We start from the raw sequence: 17132 nt of genomic DNA on the forward strand, positions 1-17132 counted from the left end.
GGAAGGAAGGAAGGAAGGAAGGAAGGAAGGAAGGAAGGAAGGAAGGAAGGAAAGAAGGAAGGAAGGAAGGAAGGAAAGTAAGTCTGCCCAACAGGCAGAATTTTAGCTATTTAAAGTTTCTCTGCTTTATATACCCGGCAAAATTTTACCACATATCAGCAGACTATTGATAAGCTAGAGGCTTGCCGTTATAAGACCCCAAACTACTATGACCCTTTAGAGTTCTGTGACACAGAGACTCCATGCTATGCTGCTGAATGACATCACCTCTACATGTAAGCCAGACCTGTTATCTTTCTCCCCTAAGAGCTCCCTGCCCTCCTCCCCTTCTGAGTATGGGACCTGTGCACTGCACCATAGCTTCTGGAAAGACTCCTGCTATGAGGGAACTTCCCCTTTCACTCAACCTTGTCCAAGTGCCACCAAACAAACACTTGTTGTGTGTTGCTGCTTCTTGTGGTCATATTATATTCCTTGGTCAGCCCCAAATCCCTCAAACCCCAATACAAATACACATGAAAAGATGTTCTGTATCACTAGCCATTTAGGGAGATGCAAATTAAAACTGTGATGGGATATCATTATACACCTATTAGAACAGCTAAAATAACAAATATTAACAATACCAAATGCTGGTGAAGATGTAGAGAAACTAGTTATCTCACGTATTGCTGGTGGCAATGTAAAATGTGCAGCCATGCTGCAAAATGGTTTGTCAATTTCTTTAGAAACTAAACACACACTTACCATTCAACCCAGCAATTGCGTTCCTGGGCATTTATCCCAGAGAAATAAAGCATATGTCCACACCAAAGCCTGTATGTGATTGCTCATAGCAACTTCATTGGTAATAGCCCAAACCGGAAATAACAAAACATGTAGGTAAATGGCTAAACACACTGTGGTGCGTTCGTACCATGGGAAACTACTCAGCAGTAAAAAGGAATGAATTATTGACACATGCACCAACTTGGGTACATCTCAAGGGTATTATGCTGACTGATACAAGTCAATCTCAAAGGGCAAACACTGTATGATTTCATTCAAATAACACTCTCAAATAACAAAATTATGGAGATAGAGAATAAATTAGTTGTTGCCAGGGGAGAAAGGGATGGGCGTGAGTAAAAAGGGTAGCACAGAGGAGATGCTTTATGGTGATGAAAGTGTTCTATATCTTGATTGTTGTCATAGCTACACAAATACACAGGACATAGAACTAAACACACACACTGTGCCTTGGTCAAATTCATGGCTTTGCTAATGCATTATTATTGTATAAGATATGAAGAGAATTCATTTAAACTGGCACAGAAGAATTTTTCCTAAATCTCTCCACTTAGCCAACTCCATTCTCTCTGTGAAGCAGGTGGACAGATACCCACTGGGTCATTATCACTCCACACTGGGGGCTGCTCCCCTGTGCTCTGCCTCCTGATGCTTTCACCAGCTGAGCTGTCTGCTTACCAGGAGTGAGTTGTATTTGTTCTCAAGCCTGCTAATGCCTCTTGAGCCATTTTGTAAAATTATGTGATTAAAATAAACATTATAGAAACCAATTACATAAGAATAGGATAAATAAGAGAGTTACTGTTTCAATGAAAACTAAATTAAAGGCTTTGGCAAGGCTCAAAGAAAGCAAGTCACTCATGCAAAATTATGGACGTGGAGTTAAGTGTGGGCGAGCAAACGGATTTGAAGGGGGTAGGCATCTTAAATGTCCAGAGGGATGCCACTTTCAGATGGTTTCACAAGGATCTCTAAGGCGTTGCTCCCTTTTGCAGAATCCTAGATTGGAAATTTTGGATAATGCATCGTGGATCATGCATGTGCAGGAAAGACAACACACAACTGCAAACAGAGGACACACCCCAAGACATTGGCCCTGCATCAAAAGATGAGCAGTATACAGATTTAGATACAGACATAGGTAAAATAAAATGCTTAAGGTATGTTTGCGTAATTTTTGATTCCCTCATTTTAACTGACTACCTCTTTCAAATATTTCTAATAGGATTGTTTCTGTACTCTCTTGTTCAATAATGTACATCAAGAGCCACCCCCAAAATTCTGTCCTCCAACCTAGTCATTCCACTTCGGAGAATTTCATCTAAGAAAATAATTCCAAAATCTAGAAAGAGCTACATGTGCAAGGATGGAGTGTTTATACAGTGCAAACTTGGTTCACTGGTCACCTACTACCAATGCCCTTATTTTCTTTGAGGAGTTTATGCCCCTGCCCCCACCACGTACCGTTTTGGTCCTGCTGTGAATCTAGGCATTCAGACTTCACTGCTCCTAGGGCTAAGAACAAGCCCCAGGCTAGTTCCATCACCTTCTCTCTAGGGACTTTGTGTCCGGATCTGACAAGGACATGAAACCATAGCCAGCATGTATTCACTCTAACAGCAGAGCCATCACCCCACTGTCAAGCACCTCCTGACGCTCAGACCCCCAGAACCTCCCCAAATCCTAGTCTTTTCATTCACCTGGTTCCTCAACCCCCTTGCAAACTCTGTGAGTTCGTGGGTATCCTTCAAGCAAATTCCTTTCCTGCCTAAGCTATCCAGAGTTTTCTGTTACTTGCCAACAAAGAACCCTAACTGACTCAATTTATGAAAGTAGAAGAAAATAGAAACCACCTAAATGTCAAAGAATTGGAAGACAGCAAAGCAAATTATCATTTATCTCCTCAAAGAAATATTATGCTGTCATTAAAATTATAGTTATTAAGATATATAATAAAATAGAAAATGTCTACAATATAATATCTATGGGGAAAAGGGTACAAAATTTGATATGCAATATGATTACGACCATGTAAAAGATGCATAGAAGAATTTCAAGCTAATAATCATGTTGAGATTATGTGGCTTTGTTCTCTTTTATATTTAAAATTTTTTCTGACTACACTTTTTTTTCAAATAGAGAAGCTAATTTTTTGTTTGTGGGTATTTTAAATAGGAAAATGAAACCAGGAGCAATACTTCAGTCCTTTTTTGTTTTCAGTCTGTCTTCATAACGGGGCATGAGTCCTCCCAGTGAGTTATTTCTTGCCTGTTCATTACCCATTACCATACAATAGATCATCACAGCTCAAATTATTGAGTGCCTAGGAGATGCTGGGCACAGTGCTAGAACTTTCCATCATCTTAGGTCTTCACAACAATCCTGTGAGGTCAATACTATTACTCCCAATTTTCAGAGAAGGGAAATAAGCCAAGAGTTTTAAGTCACAGCTGAAGGCCACGTGGTAAGTGATGAAGACTGAATTCAAAGGACACGATATGTTATATATTGTGTGTTCTGTTGCACAATTTTATTTATGTATGTAAAAAGGCATTAAAGTTGAATTTTCATTCAGACATGAAGATATAATAGACATGACATTTCCAAAGGAGGAACAACTGCAGATGTTTAAAGGAAATTCTTGAGAACCATTTCCAGAATATAAAAAGGTCAAAAAATGGAGGAGCGAGAATTTTGTGAGTTGGCTCATTATAGAGAGAGCTGTGCTGGAAGTCCCATCCTCTCACCCACTTAATTAAAGGGGTCCTTTCCCAGGACTACTCAACTCAGACATGACCCCCACCCAGTAAGGGGGTTCTTCTGCAAGGCTACTTAGATGGGAGCCTGACCCCCACACTGGGAGTGCCACACATGGGCTGGAGTTTGACTACCACCAGGGAAATGAAGGTGTGATGGGGTGGCAACGGCACTGCCACACTTGCAGGCTGTCAAGGCCAAGGATGCCTGAGTGCTTCCTAGGGACCAAATGAGGTCATGTAGGAGAGAAGGCCTGAGTGGGCTTGCCATGGAACCTGTCAGACCCCATCTCTATCAGGGCAGCTGAGAGAGACCAAGATACCCCAGCAGCAGATAACTGGATTGAACTACAGTTTGGAGAAAGGAGTGGAAACTAACCACCCAAAATAAAGATGGGTCAAAGGACCTACAGGTAGAAGAGCCCATCAGGGAACTTCCAAAAAGTACACAAAAGCAGCCCACAAGAGAAGGAGCATCCATAGGCACCTGCCTCACCAAGGAATCCGTGTTTCACACAGAGGACAGAAACAAATCAAGAAAGACCCCTCTCTTCTCCCCTTCTCACCCAGAGGGGGCAGCAAGCTGGGGGGACTGGGGACAAGAAAAGGACAAAGTGGAGGAGAGCGAAGATTCTGGGAGAGGCTCCTTCCCCACAGCCAGCTTCCAGATTGCATCAGGCAGAAAAGATTTAAAGCCAAATCAGTTCAGAACTTGGATTAGCATATTGCACTAAGCTTTCTAGTTAATGCATTAAAACTATACTTCCAACTTGAAGTGACTGTTGAACTATCTCAAACCTTAGAGTGAGGAGAAAAGCCATGGTACCTGCTAGGACTCTTATGCAGAGACAAGGGAAATAACTCCCACTGGTGAAAATTTTAAAGGGGCGGCAGAATTATTTTAAGCCATGTTTTAATACAGCATGAGCCGCCTTTGCTCAACACCTTTGTTTTACCTGTGGATGTCCTCTGACCCCCAGGGCCACATGAGCTCTAGGACAGGGCCTTCATTTTGTCACCACTATATTCCCAACACCCAGTGCAATGCCTGGCACAGAGTCAGAGCTGGGCAAATGCTCTCTCCATCAATCATGCTACCCAAAGAAGTGGTAAACGAGCCAAGAAGACCATAATGTTTCTATCTAATACCATCAATAATTTACTTGAATCTCTTCCATCATGTGAAGTAATTGGGAGATAACTTATCTGCTTCCTTTATTTACAGATTCCGGCAGTGATCTCTGTAGGTTTCCAAAATAACATTGGATGAGATTGTTTCAGGTCAATATATTTTTTCCAAATAGTATTTTGCTGCTGTTTAAAATAATTTGGGGGCTAGCACAGTGGCTCACACCTGTAATCCCAGCATTTTGAGGGTCTGAGGTGGGAGAATCACTTGAACCCAAAAGTTTGAAACCAGCCTGGGCAGCATAGGAAGACCTCATCTCTAGAAAAATAAATAAATGAATAAATTAATTAATTAAATAATTTCAGGAGGACTCCAAACTAGATATTTTGTATTATCTTCTCTGACATTTTTAGGGGGTATACAAGTCAGATTCTCCAGAGAAACAGAACATGTATTTATAGAGAGATTTTAAAATATGGTTTATGATATTGTGGAGGCTGGAAAGTCTAAAATCTATAGGGCAGGCCAGCAGGCTGCAGACTTAGGTGAGAGTTAATCCTGCAGTATGGAGTCTGAATTCCACAAAGCAGCAATCTGGAAACCCTTGCCCTCTTATGGACAATTTCTTCTTCCTCCAGAAAATCTGTCTTTTTCTCATAAGGCCTTCAACTGGTTGGATGAAGCCCACCTACATTACAGAGGCTAATTGGCTTCACTCAAAGTCCACTGATTTAAACGTTAATCACATCTAAAAAATACCTTCGCAACAACACTTAGGCTGGCATTTCACCAAATTACTGGGCACCACAGCCCAGCCATGTTGGCACATAAAATTAACCATCACAGGCCAGAAGCGGTGGCTTGTGCCTGTAACCCCAGCACTTTGAGAGGCTGAGGCGGACAGATCACGAGGTCAGGAGATCAAGACCATCCTGGCCAACATGGTGAAACCCCTTCTCTACTACAAATACAAAAATTAGCTGGGCATGGTGGCACATGCCGGTAGTCCCAGCTACTTAGAAGGCTGAGGCAGGAGAATCGCTTGAACCCGGAAGGCAGAGGTTGCAGTGAGCTGAGATCACACCATTGCACTCCAGCCTGGCAACAGAGTGAGACTCCATCTCAAAAAAAAAAAAAAAAATTTAACCATCACAGCAGAGAAAGACTCACCTCATATTCAACAATATATGACATTACGGGGGAAAACTTGCCTCTCCTCAGCACTGCTGGACTAGGGGAAGTTAAAAGGCTTTTTAACATATTATTCCACATGAGCTAAAGATGTTTCCCTCCTGCCCCACCCCTTTTTTTTTTTTTTTTTTTTTTTTTTTTTTTTTTTTTTTTTGAGATGGAGTCTTGCTCTGTCACCCAGGATGGAGTACAATAGCACGATCTTAGCTCACTGCAACCTCCACCTTCCTGGTTCAAGCGGTTCTCCTGCCTCAGCCTCCCGAGTAGCTGGGACTACAGGCACGTGCCACCACACCTGGCTAATTTTTGTATTTTTAGTAGAGACAAGGTTTCACCGTGTTAGCCAGGATGGTCTCAGTCTCCTGACTTCATGATCCGCCCACCTTGACCCCCCAAAGTGCTGGGATTACAGGCATGAGCCACCGTGCCCGGCTGAGTCAGAGTTTTAATACAAGCCCTCCCCTTACCACCTGTGACCCTGACCCCTTCCATTTCTTTGTCTGTAAATCCAGGTGAACACTTCCTACTTCCAGGGTGGTGATGAGAATTAAATATCATAGCATCCACAGATCCATACAGTAATGCTTAATAAGTATAAAATGTCTTCCTTTTTCTTCTTATTTTATCCAGACTTCCTCATCTACTATGAAGGTAAAATATTCGAGGAGTTTAATAACTGAATATCCATGATCCTTTTAAAATCTTGTAGATGTGTACATTTCAGGTAAGTAAAGAAAAAAGAAAGTAGGGTGACTATGAAAGAGCTAATAGCTACTAGATATGAATTGTAAATGAAGTTTAATTTTAGAACAATTTTGGAACATATTCTTAGCTTTCATCACTCAACAAATATTTGTGAGGCATCTATGTGTCAGACATACATTCTCAGGCTGGGCTTTTGGTGAATTTGCACCGTTAGAGGTGGATATTCTCAAAATCCAATGTTGCAAGAGAGCATCATCTTGACAATGAAGAGTTGTTAAAGCGTATCCTTCAGTCTCTCTGTAGCTCAGGCAGTGGACCAGGGAATGTCGTTGTCAGGGGCCACCTGGTAACTGCTATAGTCACTGTAGGCTCCAGATGCACTGGTGGGCTTGCCTGGTTTCAGCCACATGGTGCAGTATGCAAGCTGTTCCCACTTGAATGGATTTCTCTTCTTTTCTTCCTCATCATTCAGATAGTCTTCCATCCCTCTTGTTCAGACAGATAGCCTTCCATCCCCTTTCTCCACTATCACCCCAGTCTAGTTCAGACACCCCCTTCCCTCACCCCATCTCCATCACAGCACCCATCACATTGGAAAGTACTTGCTGATTTCCCTGTGTTGCCACGTTGGAGAAAGGGCTCCTTGTGATCAGAACAAGCTTACTCACCTGGCTATTACAATTCTGGGGCCTAATATTCATATATGTTAACCCATAAATACATATATAATTTGGTTCATACATGAGAATATATAATACATTTATATAGCAGTTATAGAGAACATACATTTTGATTAAATAATTTTGCAAAATTATTTTAGTTTCAATTTTACAGCTTCAACATTGTAATTCATTGGACAAAGAACCACAATTTTTTTTCTTTTTGAAGAAACTGAAATAGAGAGAGAGAATGCCATTCCATTTCCTCATTAGTCACAACTAATAAATGGACAGAAACCCAGTAAAACCGAGGTGACAGGATTTATTGGTTCTGGTATTTGGAAATGCAGGGAGTATCTTAGCCTCAGGAATAACTGGATCATGGCGGCTCTCTCCACTTCTCAGCTCTGTTTTCCTCTAGGCTGACTTTATTTAGATTCAGGTTTATGTCACTGATGCTTCAGGAAGCTCCAATGTACAAAAGAGAAGTTTTCCAACAGCTGCAACAAAAGTCCCAGAACTGAGTCCCCGTGATCTGTCTTGGGTCATGTCTCCATCCATGAACCTCTGTCACTATAGACAGAGGCTGACCAGACAGGCCTGGGCTCAGCCCTGGAGTTTGAGACAGCATCGGAGCCACCCAAACACCCTGGCTAAGTCCTAGAGAGTAACAGCTCTCCAAAAGCACACACCATGCTGTCACCAGAGCAGGGAATGGTCGCTGGGTGGCAGAATAACATGTGATAAAGCAAAGTGGTGATAGAGCCAAGAGTGGAATTGATGACTTTCTGTGAGACAGAATTTCAAAGCACTTGAGGTGGTGGAGGAAAGAGGCCAGGTTTCCAGCCTGAGCTTGGTCAGTGAGAATTGAAGGAAGAGAGGGAGTGGAAAGATAACCGGGGGGACCTGGTGGGGACAGAGCAGTGGTCAGGCTATGACCAGTAGGGTGGTAGGACAGAGAGGGAGGCAAGCAAGATGGCCAATTGCCATCCAGATGGGACAGGTGGCGTGAAGACCAGCCTTCGAGTGTGACTCTCGTGCATGGGGCACTACCCTAAAAGCCAATTCATTTCCTTCTTACTTCCTTAAAATCCTGGAATCCCATTCCCTAGATTAAGGAAACTTCCTTATTCTCTTTGTTCATTCTAAAAGAGCCTGGTCTATAGAATCTGTATCCTAACAGTCAACTAGTATTATTTTATTACTATGATTAATCTCCTGATGGAGTAAAAAGAACAGAGAATTTGCAGTCCATCAGATCTTGCCAAATCCCTGCCCCACCGCTTGGCAATTGTGTGAACTTGAGCAGGTCACTTCCCTCTCTGAGCCTCAGGATTTTTGTAATGCATGTCAGCCGCTGGCCAAGAACTTGAATACAGCAAGCATTCAACTCCTGTTAGCAGCTATGACTGTAATTTTTGGTGCTGTAAAGTTTTATAGGTCTAAGAAAGCCCAGTAACAAGTTCTTCATAGCAAAGTCATAATTAAATCCAGCTGGACAGGCCCCAGATGAGTCTGCAACACATGGAATTTTTCATTATGAAGCAAACACTTCCCCTTTCTGAGGATCATCATTAAACCAGGGATTTTTTTTCCTCACTGCCATAGACTCTGCTCAAGATTCCCAAAGGAGAGCAGTACTTAGAGAATTCATTTTTAGTCATCTGAACCTCATAAGAAAAAGCTCTTATTCAAATATGGCATAACAGAAATGAGGGCAGGAGCAGAGGGAAACGTAGTGTTGCTGGATTTAAACTTGAACTGTGGACTCTGCTTTTAGAATAAGACTCCGTGGCTTTCTGGTTCTCACACTGTGCAGGTGCACCTTCTACCAAATGAGCTTGCACTGCATTCATTGCTCATCCACTCAGCTCTGCCTCTTTCAACACTTACTGACTTGTGTTCACCAGGCTCTGGGCTGAGCTCCAGAGAGAGTTCAGTAAGACCCGTCTTTTTTTTTTTTTTTTTTTTTTTAATAGAGATAGGCTCTCACTGTGTTGCCCAGGCTGGTCTCAAACTCTTAGACTCAAGCAATTCTCCTACCTTGGCCTCCCGAAGTAGGGGGATTATAGGTGTGAGCCACCACACCTGGCCTAAGACCCGTCCTTTGACGTAAGTAGCTCATAATTTACAGCCAGGGTTCACAAACTGTTTCAACGAAAGGCTATATGGTAAATATTTTAGGCTTTACAGGTAATAACATTTCTGTTGTCACTATTCAAGGAGGTCATTGAATAGTTGGGGATATATTTTTGAAGCCTTTGAAACCTATTGGAGGAAAGGAGCAATGGAGGATGCCTCCTTGATGTCTGGCCCAAGCAACTGGATGGTGCCTGCTGAGGCTGCCCCAAGGCAGAAGCTCATCTGCGTCAGTGCTTCTCAGCCTTTTAAAAACATTATCAACCCCCACTAGGAGCCTTTGCAGACATTATTTTCTTAATTGTGCACCCATACAATCGTAATACCACAGATGTGATATATCTTTTTATGCACCAACGCCTATCTGTGCTTTATACATAAAAAACGGGAGAGGGGCTTTTGCACTCCCCTGCCTAAGAACCAATATTTGCTCCCTTGAGAATGCTGTCACCCCATTGAGAATGCATGGTCTAGCTCCAGGAGAAGTGGTTCCCTCTCCACCTATTTCAAGCCTCTTGTCTGAGCACCACCTCTTCCTCAGTCATGACAGGTGGAATCATTGGGCTTTTGGGGGAACCCCTAAACCTCCAGAGAAAGACCATCTTAGAACACAGCATTGCAACACCAACCTTCCTCTTCTTCGGAAGATTTTACACCTCCCAAGGCTTCTGGGATGACTTTGCCCCAAATGTTCACATGGTCTGAGACCCAGAGTCACAGGTGACAAAGGAACATTCACACCCTTTATCATCCCAATTCCTCTTAGGAAGGGGAAGATAATTGTGTGGGGAAAATACCTTAAGAAGTGCTTTGGGTAGAAGGTGAGACCCTTGGTGTGGGTGTTCCTGGAGAGGGGTGGAAAAGAGAGGCTGGGGCAGAGCCAGCGGGACGGGAGTCCACACAGGACACACTGAGACTTCCTGTCAACCTGCAAATCTTCAAGAAATTCAACACACACAATTCAACACACACACCCGAAGTGTTCCACTGGCATGTATTTCTGGTGGGAAAAAAAGTGAAGGGGCTGAGATTTGCAGGGGGGAGGGGAGCAAAGGAAGGTGAATACACAAAGCAGCAGCAGGTGGACTCCAGGCAGGTGAGTCTAGGAACAGTGAAACTTGGGAAACATCATGCATCCCGAGCAACACTACAGGGAGAAGGAGGCAGTCCCACCCAAGTCTCGAGGTCCACAGAGGCCCAGGAAGATGGCCGGGGTTTGGTTTCTGTATCCACTCCCGTGAGAATGCAAGTCATGGAAGACCCATCAAAAAGTTAAACAACCAGGAGGTATTCGCTCAAGAATGCAAGGCCCAGAGATGAGGCATCTCGGAATTGGTTCATTCACCAGCTGAACGTCCTTATCCTCTAAGGCTGCAGCGCCTTGCATCTTCCGCCACCCCCACCATCTTCAGCACATGGGCCATGTCTCCCCCCATGGTTCCCTTGCTGCCACATTTACAGCCACATCCAGAGGTGGAAAAGTGGTGAACCGCTATTCTATAAAACCTTTTAAGAGTGAGGAAAACTCCCCTAGAATCCCACCCCGACCCCTCAGCCCCCAGCACACTGCTCAGCAGTAAGCAGTCTATCACAGGTGCTTGGCCATAGCAACCAGAGGCCAAAAGAATGAAATTAAGATGATTGGCTAAATGAGCAACTCCCAAAATGTGGCCCCTGCATCAGCAACATCAGTGCCACTTGGGAATTATTAGAAATGCAAAGTATTGAGCTTCATCCCAGCCAATAAAATCTGAAACTCTGATGGCAGGGCCCTGCAGTCTATGGCTTAATGGGCCCTCCTGGTGATTCTGATGGAACCAGAAGTTTAGAACCAGCCAAGTAGCTTAGATTAATAAACATGCATTTCTAGTCCTGTGGTTTGGATGTGTGTCCCTCCAAATCTCACCTTGGAATTTTATCCCCAATGTTGGAGGTGGGGCCTTGTGAAAGATGTTTGGCTCATAGGGATGGAGCTCTCATGAATGTCTTGGTCTCATCCTCATGGTTATGAGTCAATTCTCAATTCTCACTCTATTAGTTCCCCCCAAGAGCTGCTTGTTTAAAAGACCTGACACCTTCCCACTCTCCTTTGTTTCCTCTCTCACCATGAGATCTCTGCACACCTTGGCTCTCCACCTTCCAACATAAGTGAAAGCTTCCTGAAGCCCTCACCAGAAGCAGATACTGGAGCCATGCTTCTTGTATAGCCTGCAGAACTGTGAGTCAAATAAACCTCTTTTCTTTATAAACTACCCAGCCTTTTAGGGATTACTTTATAGCAACACAAATGAACTAAGACATCTGAGCTGGAGAAGATGGCACCATAGGAAGCACCTGCTGGTTGCCTGTCCTGAAGATGGCTACCTATGCATGAGACAGGTGGACTGGAGAGAGCTGGCAGTATGGAGAGGGGCCCAAGTGAAGCCCACACACTCACTGCTTGGCAGGACAAGAATGAGCGTGTTCTTCAGTCAAGTGAACTCATGAGAATACCTGGGCTGAAACCATCTTGAGAGGACCCATACTCAAAGGAAAGACATTGGCCCCATGTCCAAAGATTAGCAACTAAATGTATGTTGACATAGTATTAAATAAAATGAAATATTTAAGATACATTTGTAGGGCTGGGCATGCTGGCTCATGCCTATAATCCCAGTACTTTGGGAGGCCGAGGCAGGCAGATTACCTGAGCTCAGGAGTTCAAGACCAGCTTGGCCAACATTGCAAAACCCAGTCTCTACTAAAAATACAAAAAGTTAGCTGGGCATGGTAGTGCTCACCTGTAGTCCCAGCTACTCAGGAGGTTGAGACAGGAGAATTGCTTGAACCCGGGAAGCAGAGGTTGCAGTGAGCCGAGATTGTGCCACTGCACTCTGGTCTGGGTGATAAAGCGAGACTCCATCTCAAAAAATTTTTTTAAAGAGGTACATTTGTATAGGTACTACTTCAAATAAGGAAGGAAACTTAGATACCTCTCACTCCATAACTAATAGAACAAAAAATGCACAAAAAAGGCATAAAGATTGTATTCCAGTTCTTCAGGGAAACAGAACCACGTAATATAGATAGATAGATAGATAGATAGATAGATAGATACATACATACATACATACATACATACATACATACATACATAGGTATATGAAAAGAGATTTATTATGGGAGATTGGCTCATGCAATTATAAGGCTCATGATCTGTCAGGTCCAAGTCCAGAGAACCAGGTGTGAGAACCAGGAATGCTGACATTCAAAGGCAGGAGGAGATGGATGTCCCAGTTCTGACAGGAAGAGAAAATTCACTCTCCTTCCACTTTTTCTTCTGTTTTGGCCTCAGCATATTGGATGATGTCCACCCACACTGGTGAGGGTGATCTTCTTTACTGTGTCTATGGAGTCAAATGTTAATCTCCTCCAGGAACACTATCACACGCATGTCAGAAATAGTGTTTTCCAGCTATCTGAACATCCCTTAGCCCAGTAAAGTCAGCACATAAAATTAACTGTCTTGAAGATATAGACTATCTAAACAACACAATTAACAAATTCGATGCAGCTTACATATATAGAGCACTACACCCAACCATGGAAAATACTTGCTTTTTAAGTATACATTGATTATTTACCAAGACTAGCCATATACTGGGCCATAAAGCAAATCTCCACAAATTCTAAATGACTAAAATTATTCTATGTTCTCTAACCACAGTGAAATTAAGCTAGCTATCAGTAACAGCACAATTTTTTAATGAGAATGTTTGGACATTAAGCAACTAAAACACCCATTCGTCAAGGAATAAATCAAAAATAGCCATTAGAAATTATCTTGGGCTGAATGGTAATGAAAATATCACATGGTGGTAGGTCACAGCTAAAACTGTGCTCAGAAGGAAATGTGTAACTTTATTTCTTTAACTTTTATTTTAAGTTCAAACGTACATATGCAGGTTTGTTACATAGGTAAACTTGTGCCATGGCGGGGTTGTTGTACAAATTATTTCATCACCTAGATATTAAGCCTAGTACCCATTAGTTATTTTTCCTGATCCTCTCCCTCCTCCCACCCTCCACCTTCCAATAGGCCCCGGTGTGTGTTGTTCCCTTCTATGTGTCCATGTGTTCTCATCATTTAGCTCCCACGTATAAGTGAGAACATACGGTATTTGGTTTTCTGTTCCTGTGTTACTTTGCTAAGGATAATGGCCTCCAGCTCCATCCATGTCCCTGAAAAGGACATTATCTCTTTTTTTTATGGCTGCATAGTATCCCATGGTATATATGTGCCACATTTTCTTTATCCAGCCTGTCACTGAAGGGCATTTAGATTGATTCCATGTCTTTGCTATTGTTAATAGTGTTGCAATGAACATACATGTGCATTTGCAATGAACATACACGTGCATTTTAATAGTATGATTTGGGATTGCTGAGTCAAATGGTATGTCTGTATTTAGGTCTTTAAGAAATCATCACATTGTCTCCCACAACGGTTGAACAAATTTACACACCCACCAACAGTGCATAAGCATTCTTTTTTCTCCACAACGTTGTCAGCATCTGTTATTTTTTGGACTTTTTAATAACAGCCATTCTGATTGTTGGTATGAGATGGTATCTCATTGTGGTTTTGACTTGCATTTCTCTCATAATCAGTGATGTTAAGCTTTTTTTTTTTTTTTTTTTGACGGAATCTCACTGTGTCACCTAGGCTAGAGTGCAGTGGCATGATCTCGGCTCACTGCAACCTTCAGCTCCTGGATTCAAGGGATTCTCCTGCCCCAGCCTCCCAAGTAGCTGGGATTACAAGGGCACATCACCACACCCAGCTAATTTTTTGTGTTTTTAGTAGAGATGGTGTTTCACTATATGGGCCAGGCTGGTCTCAAACTCCTGTCCCCAAGGGATCCACCCACCTCGGGAGCTTTTTTTTTCATATGATTGTTGGCTGCACGTATGTCTTCTTTTGAAGTGTCTGTTCATGTCCTTTGCCCACTTTTTTGTATGGTTATTTTTATCTTGTAAATTTGTTTATTATAGATGCTGGATATTAGATCTTTGTTGGATGCATAGTTTGCAGAAATTTTCTCCCATTCTATAGTCTGTTTACTCCATTGATGGTTTCTTTTGCTGTGCTGCACTTTTTTTTTTTTTGAGGTGGAGTCTCACTCTGTCACCCAGCTGGAGTGCACTAGCATGATCTTGGCTCACCGCACCTCTGTCTCCTGGGTTCAAGCAATTTTTCTGCTTCAGTCTCCTGAGTAGCTGGGATTACAGGCACAGGCCACAATGCCTGGCTAATTTTTGTATTTTTAGTAGAGAAAGGGCTTCACTATGTTGGCCAAGCTGGTTGTGAACTCCTGACCTCAAGTGATCCGCCCGCCTTGGCCTCCCAAAGTGCTGGGATTGCCGGCGTAATTTTTAGAATTTTCTATTGATATTCATAAGTGACAGTGGTCTGTAGTTTTTTGTTCATCTCTATCTTTATCAGGCTTTATTAAAGTTATTCTCATTATGTAAAAGAAATTGGAAAAATATATTCCTTTTCTTTTGCTCCAAATTTAAACAAAATTAGAATTATCAGTTGTTTATTACTTAACATTTTGTTTTGAAGAATTACAGATTTTCAGAAAAAAAATTATTTTAAAATACAAAATTGCTACATATCTAGATTCCCTGGATACATGTTTTTCTGAAGTGCTTGAGAGTAAGTTGTAGATATATTTTTTAGATATATTTTTTAACCCTGAATTCTTTAGTGTATATTTCCCAAAAACAAGGACATACCCTTATGTAACCACAATACAATTTCAAAATAGGGAAATTAACAGATACAATACTATCATCTAATCCACAGGCCTTATTCAAATTTTATTAGTTTTCCCAATAATGTCTTTTCTAGAAAAATATTTTTTCTGGTTCAGAATCCAGTATAGCATCACACATGTATTTAGTTGTCATGTTCCTCTAGTCTCTTTTAATCTGGAGCAATTTATCAGTCTTTTTCTTTCTTAACCCTGATATTTTTGAAGGATATAGGCTATTTATTTTATGTAACATCTCTCAATTGTATTTTGTCATGACTAGATTCAGGCCACGCATTTTTAGTCAGAAATATCACAGAAATGATGTTCTGTCCTTCTCAGTGCATTTTATCAGGAGGCACGTGTATGTTTGTCTCATTACAAGTGATGTTAACTTTGATCATTTGTTGTGTTGTCTGCCAGGTTGTCCACTGTAAAGAATGTCTGTTCCTTAATAGTTTGGTAAAATTCCGCTAGAAACCTCATAGCATTTTTTCTAATGGATGGAAAGGTAGCTCTTTCAAAACTTCCGTTACTCCCCAAATTTCCTTAAGCTGGCCCTTTGTAATCACTCCATTTCCCAATTCCTAACCACTGACAACCACTGATCTGTTCTCTGTCCCTGCAGTTTTGCTTCTTCAGAATGCCGTATAAATGAAATCATAAAGTATGTAACATTTTGAGACCGGCTTCTTTTGCTCAGTCTAATGCATTTGCGATTTGTCTATATTGTTGCCTGTATCAATAGTCTGTTCCTTTTAATGGCTGAATAATATTCCATTGGATAGCTGTACCAGTTTGTTTATCGATTCACCTGTTAAAGAACATTTGGGTGGTTTCCAGTTTGAGGTGATTATGAGTAGAGCTGCTATAAACATCCGTGTAAAGAGTTTTGTGTGAGCACAGTAATTTTATCTAGGGTAAATACCCTGGGAGTGAATTGCTTGGTTTTTATTGACAGTGTATGCTTTACTTTATAAGAAACTGTCAAACTATTTTTTCAGAAGCTGTACCATTTTACATTTCCACCAGGAATGTAGGACAGCCCCAGCTATTCCACACACTTGTCAGTGTTTGGTATTGCCAGATTTTTTCTGCTTTTAATTTTAGTCATTCCAGTGGGTATGTTGGTGTATCTCATCACAGTTTTAATTTATATTTTCTTAATGGCTAATGATGTTGAACATCTTTTCATGTGTTTATTGCCATGTGTACATGCTTGTTAAAGAAGTGTCTTCAAATGTTTTGTCCATGTTTTTATTGAGTTATTTCTTTCCTTCTACTGAGTTCGGAATGTCCTTTGCATATTCTGGATACAAGCTGTTTGTCAAATATGTGTCTTGAAAATGTTTTTCCCCCAGTCTATGGCTTTTTTTCTCATTCTCGTAACAGTGTGTTTCACTCAGAAAAGTTTTAAATTAACCCCATTGAAGAGTGGGCAAAGGATATGAACAGACACTTCTCAAAAGAAGACATTTATGCAGCCAACAGACACATGAAAAAATGCTCATCATCCCTGGTCATCAGAGAAATGCAAATCAAAACCACAATGAGATACCATCTCACACCAGTTAGAATGGCGATCATTAAAAAGTCAGGAAACAACAGGTGCTGGAGAGGATATGGAGAAATAGGAACACTTTTACACTGTTGGTGGGAGTGTAAACTAGTTCAACCATTGTGGAAGAGAGTGTGGCGATTCCTCAAGGATCTAGAACTAGAAATATCATTTGACCCAGCCATCCCATTACTGGGTATATAGCCAAAGGATTATAAATCATGCTACTATAAAGACACATGCACACGTATGTTTACTGTGGCACTATTCACAATAGCAAAGACTTGGAACCAACCCAAATGTTCATCAATGACAGACTGGATTAAGAAAATGTGGCACATATACACCATGGAATACTATGCAGCCATAAAAAAGGATGAGTTCATGTCCTTTGTAGGGACATGGATG

The 17132-nt window shown here is 41.7% G+C and overlaps 1 protein-coding gene and 1 pseudogene across 1 annotated transcript in view; both read right to left on the minus strand.

The window, feature by feature from the left end:
* LOC108523462 (D(1A) dopamine receptor) overlaps positions 1–17132 on the minus strand; it is a 114292-nt gene that overhangs the window by 62458 nt on the left and 34702 nt on the right. The gene's annotated exons all lie outside the window — the stretch shown is intronic.
* LOC108523463 (uncharacterized) lies at positions 9925–10622 on the minus strand (annotated as a pseudogene).

Source organism: Rhinopithecus bieti, unplaced genomic scaffold (genome assembly GCF_001698545.2).
Source record: "Rhinopithecus bieti isolate Rb0 unplaced genomic scaffold, ASM169854v2 scaffold_74563, whole genome shotgun sequence".
Classification (NCBI taxonomy): domain Eukaryota; kingdom Metazoa; phylum Chordata; class Mammalia; order Primates; family Cercopithecidae; genus Rhinopithecus; species Rhinopithecus bieti.